Raw genomic sequence first — 9,907 nt, 5'->3', positions numbered from 1 at the left:
CGGGATTAGTTTTTTATACCTGTGTGTGTGATGCCGGGTGACCTTGTACACACTCATGCAAGCGCCCTTCTCTCTGCCCCCCTTTGAGTCATTTGATTGGTTGTTGGGGAAATCATAAAGCAAGATAGCAGCCAATCTTAAGCCATCAAACCTCACACAGCGCAGGCAGGGTTTTTTTTATCCGCTTAAAGAGCGGAGAGGAGCTGTCATCATTGGATGTAACGGTAACTAGTTCTCAGGAGTGACGATTTAGTTTGCCAAATGCACGACGGTGGGCATTCCCATACTTTAAGCTGAGTTACGGAAAGTTATTAAAAGTTATGAGAGAAACGAGGCGAAGCTTCTCTGAAACAAGCGGCAACATATCTGCAAAAACACAAGAGAGCTTTCAGCACGTTCATCTATGCAAGGTGAGTAATGCATTTTCACTGACAAGCTATTGAAATATATTTGATCACATATTTATCTACATGATGTTGTGCATAGGTCCATGTGTGTGCACATGTTGGACACTATTTATTTGTTGTTTATTTATTTTAATAAAAAAAAGTTTCTTGACTAATCTAGACTTGGTAGGCTAAATAGCCTTATAATATATATATTTTTTTCACTTAGTTTTTCAAAAAAGTTTATATGTTTGACCAAAAATGTCAGACATAAATGTTTGCTTAGACTTTCATAACATGCTTTTTCCACAACAATGTTGTTCTTTCTACACTGTTGTTTCAAACCACACAAACCGTAAATCACTCGAACTTTAGAAATGAAAGGGTTGTTTACACCAAAGAACATTTTCCGTCTTGTACTTTTCACACTCAGAGTTTCCTGTTTGAGCCTTCCTTCAGCACTCAGAACTTTCACCTTAATATTTATATTCACTATAATCACTACAACGTTGCATAATGATTCCATTGTTTTCAGGCTGTTTAAACTAATCAGTAAAAGATATTTTGCATATAATCTTTGCATAAGTCTCATTATCAGTCAAGTCTTCCATTACAGAGGCTACTTGGACAGGTTCAGAGGATAATGGAAACAGTTTGGTGCATTTTTTTTTCTGTTTCATAATCGTTCTTAAGTCCATACAAATCAGGGGATTTTCTCTGTTTTTTTTGGCCGGGCCGTGACGACACAAGCTCGAAAGATTACTCCCAAGTTGCAAGTTTTCTGATTAAAGGTTCCCTGTACCTCCAGCAGCATTAGAAGGCTGGCGACAAGTCTCCTGTAATCACTAGTGTACCCAATGCAGCGTCCAGAGGAGATTGGTATTTGACATGATATTATTAAATCTAGAAAATCTTTAAGCTTTCGGCCTGTTAAGTTGTCCGACAAGATCGTTCAGAGGCAAAGAGGGAAATGCAGCAAAGCATCCTGGCATTTGTGTGGCTTTAGTGCCTTTTAGTGTACATTAAACTGTCTAAAGGCTGTTTTTTTTTTTTTTAACACAAGAATATTTTGTATTGTCAATAATTAAACAATGTTCTGTTTGTTGACATATGCGAGTGACACAAGTGAATGTATGAACAGAATACTCAATAATCTGGGAGACTTAAGTCGGAGAAACTATAAAAACCCACAAGTTCATATGAGGCTTGAGAGTCCTCTGGTAGCGTGTTGTGTTGTTCCTAACGACTGCCCACTTCTGGTTTGTTTGAAGGGCTTCTCGTGAACACTCGTCAGATCGCTTTGCAAAGCTGCATCCACAAACAGCAATTGCTAGACAGCTGACTCCAACCTGCAGGTATTGCACAGCAGCTCATAAACTAATCAGTTATTCTGCACAATTAGCTGATAAACAGCTTCAAGCACGGTGGTGGGAGGAGAATGATTCAGGCTTGTTTTGTAGCTAAAGGGACTTGATTGAAATTACCATTAAAACTTGACTGGACTTAGTGACCCATCATGATCCAAACAGGAAGTACCCACTGGATCCAAGAAGCCAAAATCCCATAGACTTATATTAAGACATAAACAGCTTTTATTTAGTCACTATATTTGTTATTTTTTTAACATGTTGCTATTTTTTCACAATATTCCTTTAAGTTATAATAATAAATTATATATAATATAAATAATATTTAATCTCTCAATAAAAGTATGCGGTCTCATGTCAAATGTTTGAAATGTTTGATTGACAGATTCTCCCAAGCTCACTTTTACGTGTTAGGGGATTGGACTTCCAACAAGCTCACTCCTGATTGGCGATAGTGGTTGCCATAGAAATACTGACTCAGACTGACTCGAACCAATCACTGCTTAGCAACGTCCTCTGGCTCCAACATGGCAGGCTCCACGTGGTAAATAAATGGCAAGGGAATTGACTTCATTTGGGCGAAGCCATTTATTTAAGTCGTTTTCTATGGATGAAGTCACACTCACTCTGTCCAGCTCTCATATACAGTCAACAGTATGTACATCAATTTATTTAGGGATTAGTTTGGATTTGTCAATATTTGAAGCTTTTATTGAATGGGAAACAGGAAGGTGATCTAAGACATATCAGAATATCTTTCACAGGAGGATAAGAAATAGAAAATATCAATGGATTTACTTTTATGGATTTAAAGCTTTCATGCAAAAAATGCCTATCTAGCTTTCTGTGGGGTATTTTGAGCAGTTAGATCAATTTGGGTGTCAGACAGTGAACTTCCTTTGGTTGAGAAATAATATTTGCTAATTATAGATCTAATTTAATTGTTTTCTCTAAGCTGTGACAACTTTGGATAATTTTCAGAACACTGGTGTGTGTTTTAATCAACCTAAGGATCTGCAGGAGTTTTCTCCCTTGTGTTGGCTAAAGAGTAATTTTCTTGTGCTGCTGTAGTTTTAAATGTAAAAATAAGTAATTTAAGATGTAGTCACAAAAGCATTGTGGGTTTTCTTGAGTTCTGGAAGTCAAAAAGTGCCAGAAATGTAGGAAAACTTTGAGAAGACCTGCAGACAGTGAGACAAAAAGGAGAATGTTGAATGACATGTGCGTCCACTCCTGCTGCATTTTAGTCCACAGAGTTTGTGTGCGACTCCTATGCAATACAGGTGTTTCTAAACCATTTATTAGCTTATTTTTTGATTTCTCCTGCTAGTTTTAAGCTGTCACATCTCACTGAAATAAAGCTTTAAACTCAGACTGACCTGATTCTTTTATAAAAACAGGATTAATCTGCTCTAAACAGGGTTCTATTTTTAAAGCTGGTAACCAGGTTTGCATAGTTTTAGAAAATACTGGCTTTTAAATCCAAACAGAATAGCAAGTCCTGAATGAAACAACTTTAAAAAACAGCCCCTCCCCCCAAAAAAACAGATTTTTTAGAAAGTTGTTATAATTTTAGAGCGTTGGCTGTGATTTAAGCCGGACCTGCATTTCTTGACTGTCTATCTCTCACAGGCATCTGAAGGTTTTGCAGCCAATCTAGTGTTAAAGACGTGCACCCTGCGTGCTTCAGTGTGTTGCTGAAGTCTCAGAAAGCTGCTGAAAACTTAGAGAATGTGTTGATGAAGGGTTTCTGGTTCCATATGGTAGAAAAGACAAGTCCTATAACTTCTGTGCAGAGATTGTTGATCTTTTCACCCCAGACGTCGATGGCTTTCCCTTGGAGAAGAACTTCAGCTTTTGAACTTGATGCATTGCAGCTGTTTTGGAGAAATTGAGGAAGTTAAAACTTTGATGAAAACAGTCAGATGACTCATTGTTTCCATAAAATGCCTCAAAAGCAGCACTTTCAGATATTTCAGATATAAAAAGCTTGTAAAAACCAATTCCTGTCATATTAGGAAGTTATGATTTATTATTAGTGTAGAGTATCTTTTAACTAACATTATTTCAATTAACTTTTTTTCTCTTTTAGAACAATAAAGAATATTATATAAATCTATAGAAGCATTAGATAAATTAATATGATGATGTTAAGTTTTAATAAGTAAAATAAAATTTCAGGTACATTTAATAAAACATGAGTTACTACACAGCGTACAGTAACATCACTTCTCAACAATTCTGTTTTAATCCAGTTTAATCCAGTTTTTCCATTGAATATTAGCGGATTGGATTCTGCTTTAGTTGTATTAACGTATATAAGTGCATCAATGTGAATATTACATCAACACACACAAACAGAAAGGGTCATTATTGGGAAAAAGCCTGAATTTGTGAACCTGACCATTTTTATTGAGTAAAGTCAGTTATTAAAGTTATGGAAAACTTTTTTTTTTGTTGTAATTGTTTGATTAACTAAAGTTTCGGCAGATATATCTAAAGTGAAAACATTCTTTTATTTGAGCTTCAGGAATAAAAGCATTTCTGCATTTTGGATGCTGCATCACCGTAAACTCAGCATCTCTTTCATTCCCAGAAAAACAACCATAAAGAAAAAGCTGCAGGTCCCACCAGTAAACACTTTCATGTTCCACACGATGTAACCTTTGTTGATATTTATGTGATGTTCCCCCATTGAACAGATCATTCTTTTGAATCCTCTGAAGGCGTCGGGATCCAGGCCTGTCTGCTTGTGCATCTCCTCCGCGGCGTTTGCCTCGGGAGGTGTAGCGCTCCAGCCTCGTGCTCGTGTTACCAGCACGGAGCTGAAAGTGGGTCTTCAAATCTTGATAGCTTCTGACAGCTCACTCTCATCCTTGGTGGATCAATGAAGCTCAGCGCTCTTCATTAGAAACATCAATGTAGCGCACATTCCCACAGGCTCAGCGACAACCCACCAGCCGAGTCAGGGAAAGAAAGAGCTTTTTTTAAAGCTTGTATAAGATCATTCTTGGTTATTCTATTTATTTTGTCAGGTGCAATAAAAAGGATCTTCCTCATTTATTGTCAATATGTTATATAATATTGAACTAACCTAACACAAATTTTATGTTGGAATAACATTTGATTATGTCAGTTTTATCAAAATCTGTTAAGTTTTAGGATGTATTTTACTTTTTATTCACTCGTGATTTCTGTAAATCAGATATAAATCAAGCTGTGTAGCCACAGACTAGTGCTGACCCATCTTTGAAATGGTTAAACATGTAAAAGAAATAAAAAAGTTTTACTTTTTTAATAACGAATTAAAAAAAAAATCATACATTTGGTTTTGGTTTGGTAAAAATTGTTACAAAATACTATTTATTATTATGGCCCACAGCAGTCCTGGACTGAAAGGACCATATTATTTTAATAACTGAGCCTTTTAAGAGAAAACGTCATCCCACCACGTGCTTAAAAACTCAAAAAATCTGCCCCCACCCTGTGAAAATAAATTTTGGAAATCCCCCCCCCAAAAAAAAAAAAACAAAAGAAAAAATGATGACATCATGGGACAGGATAAACCGTCAAAATAATGGATGGGACCAAAATATCTTAAGGGGCTCAACATTTTTTTTCAAAATCCTACTGTTGAAAATACATATACATATACAAAATACATGTCTCTGGGATATCCAAAGAAAGTTTCAAAATTATTATGGGATGGCCACAGGACCTACAGCTTGGTGGCCATTTTGTGGCAAAATGTGAAATGTTTGCGATTTTCACACATTAGAAAAGAAAACTTTAGTTTGAGCGATCTTCACATAATTTTACTCACATCACAATTTAAGTCTGCAACCACAACTGAAGTTTTGTCAACCTTTGACCTCAGGAAGAGGCTGCAATCTTGAATAAAAAATAAAAAATAAAACAATCTTTGGGGCAGCTACAATTTGAAACCCATTTCAAGGAAGTTTAATGTATCGCCTCCAAACTCCTTGAGCATCACTGGGAAGCTACCTGGGAAACAATGTTGGAATTAGAAGTCAGAGACTTTGGATGGCGTTATTTCTGCAAGCTTGCAAAAGGGGCATTCTCTTGTTGTATGCACTTTTTTTTAGCTAGAATATAGACATATTACATCCATCCATCCATCTTCTTCCGCTTCATCCGGGACCGGGTCGCGGGGGCAGCAGTCTAAGCAAAGATGCCCAGACTTCCCTCTCCCCGGCTACTTCCTCCAGCTCCTCCGGGGGGGGACCCCGAGGGGTTCCCAGGCCAGCCGAGAAACATAGTCTCTCCAGCGTGTCCTGGGTCTTCCCCGAGGCCTCCACCCAGTGGGACATGCCCGGAATACCTCACCAGAGAGGCGTCCAGGAGGCACCCGGACCAGCTCAACTGGCTCCTCTCGATGCGGAGGAGAAGCGGCTCTACTCCGAGCTCTCTCCGGGTGACTGAGCTCCTCACCCTATCTCTAAGGGAGCGCCCAGCCACCCTGCGGAGAAAACTCATTTCAGCCGCTTGTAGTCGGGATCTCGTTCTTTCGGTCACGACCCAAAGTTCATGACCATAGGTGAGTACTGGAACGAAGATCGACCGGTAAATCGAGAGCTTTGCTTTCCGGCTCAGCTCTCTTTTCACCACAACGGACCAGAGCAGCGACTGCAAAATGGCGGACGCCGCTTCAATCCGCCTGTCGATCTCACGCTCCGATCTTCCCTCACTCGTGAACAAGACCCCAAGATATTTAAACTCCTCCACCTGAGGCAGGAGCACTCCACCCACCGAGAGAGGGCAAACTATCTTTCTCCGGTCGAGAACCATGGCCTCAGATTCACACTCGGCTGCAAACCGCTCCAATGCATGCTGGAGGTCCTAGCTCGATGGAGCCAACAGAACAACATCATCTGCAAAGAGCAGAGAAGAAATCCTGTGGTCCGCAAACCAAATCCCCTCCGGCCCCTGGCTGCGCCTAGAAATTCTGTCCATAGAGACTATGAACATTATATTACATATTAGGGAGTATTGCATATTAGGTGTCCAAAACATAAAGTAGTTTTTATGGAGATGAAACCAACAGAATAGCTGCCATTTTGAAAAAGTTTTTTTTTTTTTTTGACTAGGGTGGTAAGGGGAGAGGGAGAGGGTAAGATGTGTGTATTCTGGCGGGGGTGGATAGCACCTGTAGGCTGCTCGCAGCTTTAATTTATAATGTTTCTTCTCAAATCTTTTAAATCTTTTGTATGTAGTTGGTGCACACAGATAAATATTGCCGTCATTAAAAAAAATAGGATAAAAATTCTGTCAATGACTAAACTTATATGATCGATTAACTCCTCAGTGCGGTTTTTAAATGTTAGATCCAACGGTTCGCTGTTTGTCATTTATGAGCTTCTAATGTAAATTAATAACCAGATGCTTGTTTCCAGCACAGAAAACAGCTTGTACTGTCGAACACAAAGGCAGTGGTGTTTTGCTGTGCTTTTAGTTCATCTCCTTCAAAAAACAAAAAAAAAAAAGGATTTGATGCATTTTTGAAAAGTTTTTCAGTTTAAAATTCTCTGCTTTGTTTCGCCTCTGTGGCAACAACCTCATGGTTGTTTTTGTATTTATATAAATATAAAAAAGGGGGGAAATTGTATCTTTGAATATTATACAAGAACTTTTTGAAGAAGCTCTTGTCGATGCAGGCTCCAGGGTTCAACGTAAACACAAATATTGCGTCAGCGAGCTCTTGAAATGATGGCATCACGCATGTGAAGTGTTGGGATGTGTAAAAAAAAAAAAAAAAAAAGAAAAAGAAGAAGAAGGGGAGAAAAGAGGCACAGACTGTAGACACTGGTGATGGCAGTTGGTCACAGAGGTTTTGTTGTCATGATGACAGGAATAAGCCTGAGCCAATGGCGGCTCGGCTGTCATCATCTGCCTCTTGATTGGCCCTCTGACACTTTCAGCTAATCACTGAAGGAATCCAGCGAGCTTTTGTTTGGTCGCAGGCGCGCGGCCGTGCGCGCACGTTCACACACATTCATCAGCCGCACGTCACACTGGGAAACACAGTGTGTGTTTCAGTGTCTCTCTCTGGTCCGATCATCAATAATGCATGGCTTTGGGAGGATGAAAGGCTGGTTTGGCTTCAGGCATGTGCCTCATATGGAGAGAGAAAAAGACATCATCGCTGGTAGTAAAAACTGTAAAAAATCCATAGATGCCAAGGATGTAAAGTCGTTTTTTTTCTTAGAGTATATGCAGAAAGGCTGGTATTATCAAAGCCTCTCATCAGGTTGAAAAACATGGAGAATTTAGAGTAAAATAAAGTGTTCTAAAATTGCAAGTTCATGATTTATTTAGCTTGAAATCAAAAGAAAGGAAAAAGGGTGAATTTTAGTTTTGCTGAAGAGAGAAAAGGAAAGAAAAAAAACCTGACTTGACTTTTTTTTTGTATTTCTAGCTTGAAAATAGCATTAAATTCTAACTTGAATTTTCTTTTTTGATTTTCAAAATAATGTCAGATCTTTATATTTTGCTTAAGCACCGGTTCTTGGAAGAACTTTAGGACACTTAAGTGAAACTGTTGTGTTGCCGCTGTTTTTTATTTTTTTTGAGCAATAAAATATGCTGTGATGCAACACTATACCTCAGACGCATCATCTGACGACAACGTGGAACTAAAAAGCCAATTTAGCAAGAAAACTCTGATGATTTTGTACAGTAATCATGCATAGCCAGGATTCATCATGACACTGTGAAGAACTTAATCAGCTGAAGCCGTCATGAAATCCTCTAAATATGAACTTTTTTTTCCCTGGGTCTTGCAGTAATTACCAGAACTGCACAGTGAGTCTGGGTGCAGCAACTTTTTTTATCTCATTTCCCCGCGACGCCTTTGGTTATAGACATTCGTATGTAAATACAGTAGGGTGCACGCGCATGCGGGCGTGCGTGTGTTGGCGAGAGCGTGCACAATAACCCTTTGAAGTAGCTCATTCACTCCATATTCCTCCTCTTCCCATGTCTCATGCCTCTTTGAACACCATGTAGACATGATTATTAAAGCTGCCCTCTTTCCACTTCAAACGTATGGGCTGAATATGGATGTGACGTGACACCGAGCTCCCCACCAAAACCTCACTTAACTCCAGTCCTGCTGTGCTATAAAGGCTGATGTGTCACTGTGGGAGCTGGACTTGTCATTTATTAACTTGTCGGAGTTTGTTGAAGTAGTTCTTAGGTGGATTTTCTGGAACAACACAGAACTGCAGGGAAGATTTAAACATCCACTTTTGCACTTTTAGATCTTGGACTTTTATTTTTTTTTTTTACATTTTTTCTTGGCTTAACCTCAGGTGCTCTGAACTGCATCATTCTGAAGTCCACATATTTCATTTTTTCTCCTGAAAATAGAGACATTTTTTTAATGTTTTTCGTGGAATAAACCAGCCCTTCAGGTTTTTCCTCAATACTTTTCTTTTTAGAAAATGTGACGCGTGTTCCTGAAACCATGTTGTTTTACATCTGCGTTCCTCTTGCACTGTAATAAACCTTCAATACTGTTGTAAATTCATGTCAGCATAATGCCATAATAACTAAATCACCTTTCAATTAAACTGGGCTTTACTCACCTCTGTTGTTTGATCAAGCAAAAGAGATGACAGCCACTTGAGATGGGCGATATATTGGTGTCAGTGTCGGCCGATATTCAAAATTCATATTTTGGTTGTTTGTACTGTTACTGGTAATGTGAAGGTTGTTGCATTTCTAATAAAAAAAGGAAATCTCTAAACTTTGTTATTCAATATCGGCAAATTTCATCTATTGGTCACAATTGCAGAGAAAATATTGGTTATCGGCTGGAAAAAAATGTATATCGACCCATCCCTAACAGCCACTACAATGTAAATGGCTTTACAAGTCATTTACTGTTGTGCTTTTCCAGTTTAAATAGCATATATTTCCTATGATTTGCAACCTTGCATGCATTAAACAAAAGGAGCTGCTGTTTTGGCAACAGTAAAATTACTGATTTGTATTCAAACAAGGAAATGCTTTATTAGGTTTGTCGCAAACTGAAATTATGTGGAGTTACATGTATTTAACCCTGAAGAACCCAAGGAGGAATTTTCTTCAGAGATTTCAAAATTCATTTGACAATTTGTTTTTCTGTTTGTT

The 9,907-nt window shown here is 38.6% G+C and overlaps 1 protein-coding gene across 5 annotated transcripts in view; it reads left to right on the top strand.

The window, feature by feature from the left end:
* The first annotated feature begins 47 nt into the window (after positions 1-47).
* The window catches only part of arhgap9 (Rho GTPase activating protein 9), a 55,979-nt gene continuing 46,119 nt past the window's right edge, over positions 48-9,907 (top strand). For 3 of the 5 annotated variants that reach the window (XM_024270853.2, XM_024270852.2, XM_024270850.2), the window contains exon 1: positions 48-410. The gene's annotated coding sequence lies outside the window, so the exon portion shown is untranslated. The remainder of the gene's footprint in view (positions 411-9,907) is intronic. The other 2 variants (XM_024270855.2, XM_024270854.2) reach the window with 1 other exon arrangement.

The sequence above is a fragment of the Oryzias melastigma genome, linkage group LG5 (assembly GCF_002922805.2).
Source record: "Oryzias melastigma strain HK-1 linkage group LG5, ASM292280v2, whole genome shotgun sequence".
NCBI lineage: Eukaryota > Metazoa > Chordata > Actinopteri > Beloniformes > Adrianichthyidae > Oryzias > Oryzias melastigma.
Note: the sequence above shows the minus strand (reverse complement) of the source record. Positions and strands in the feature narration are given on the sequence as shown.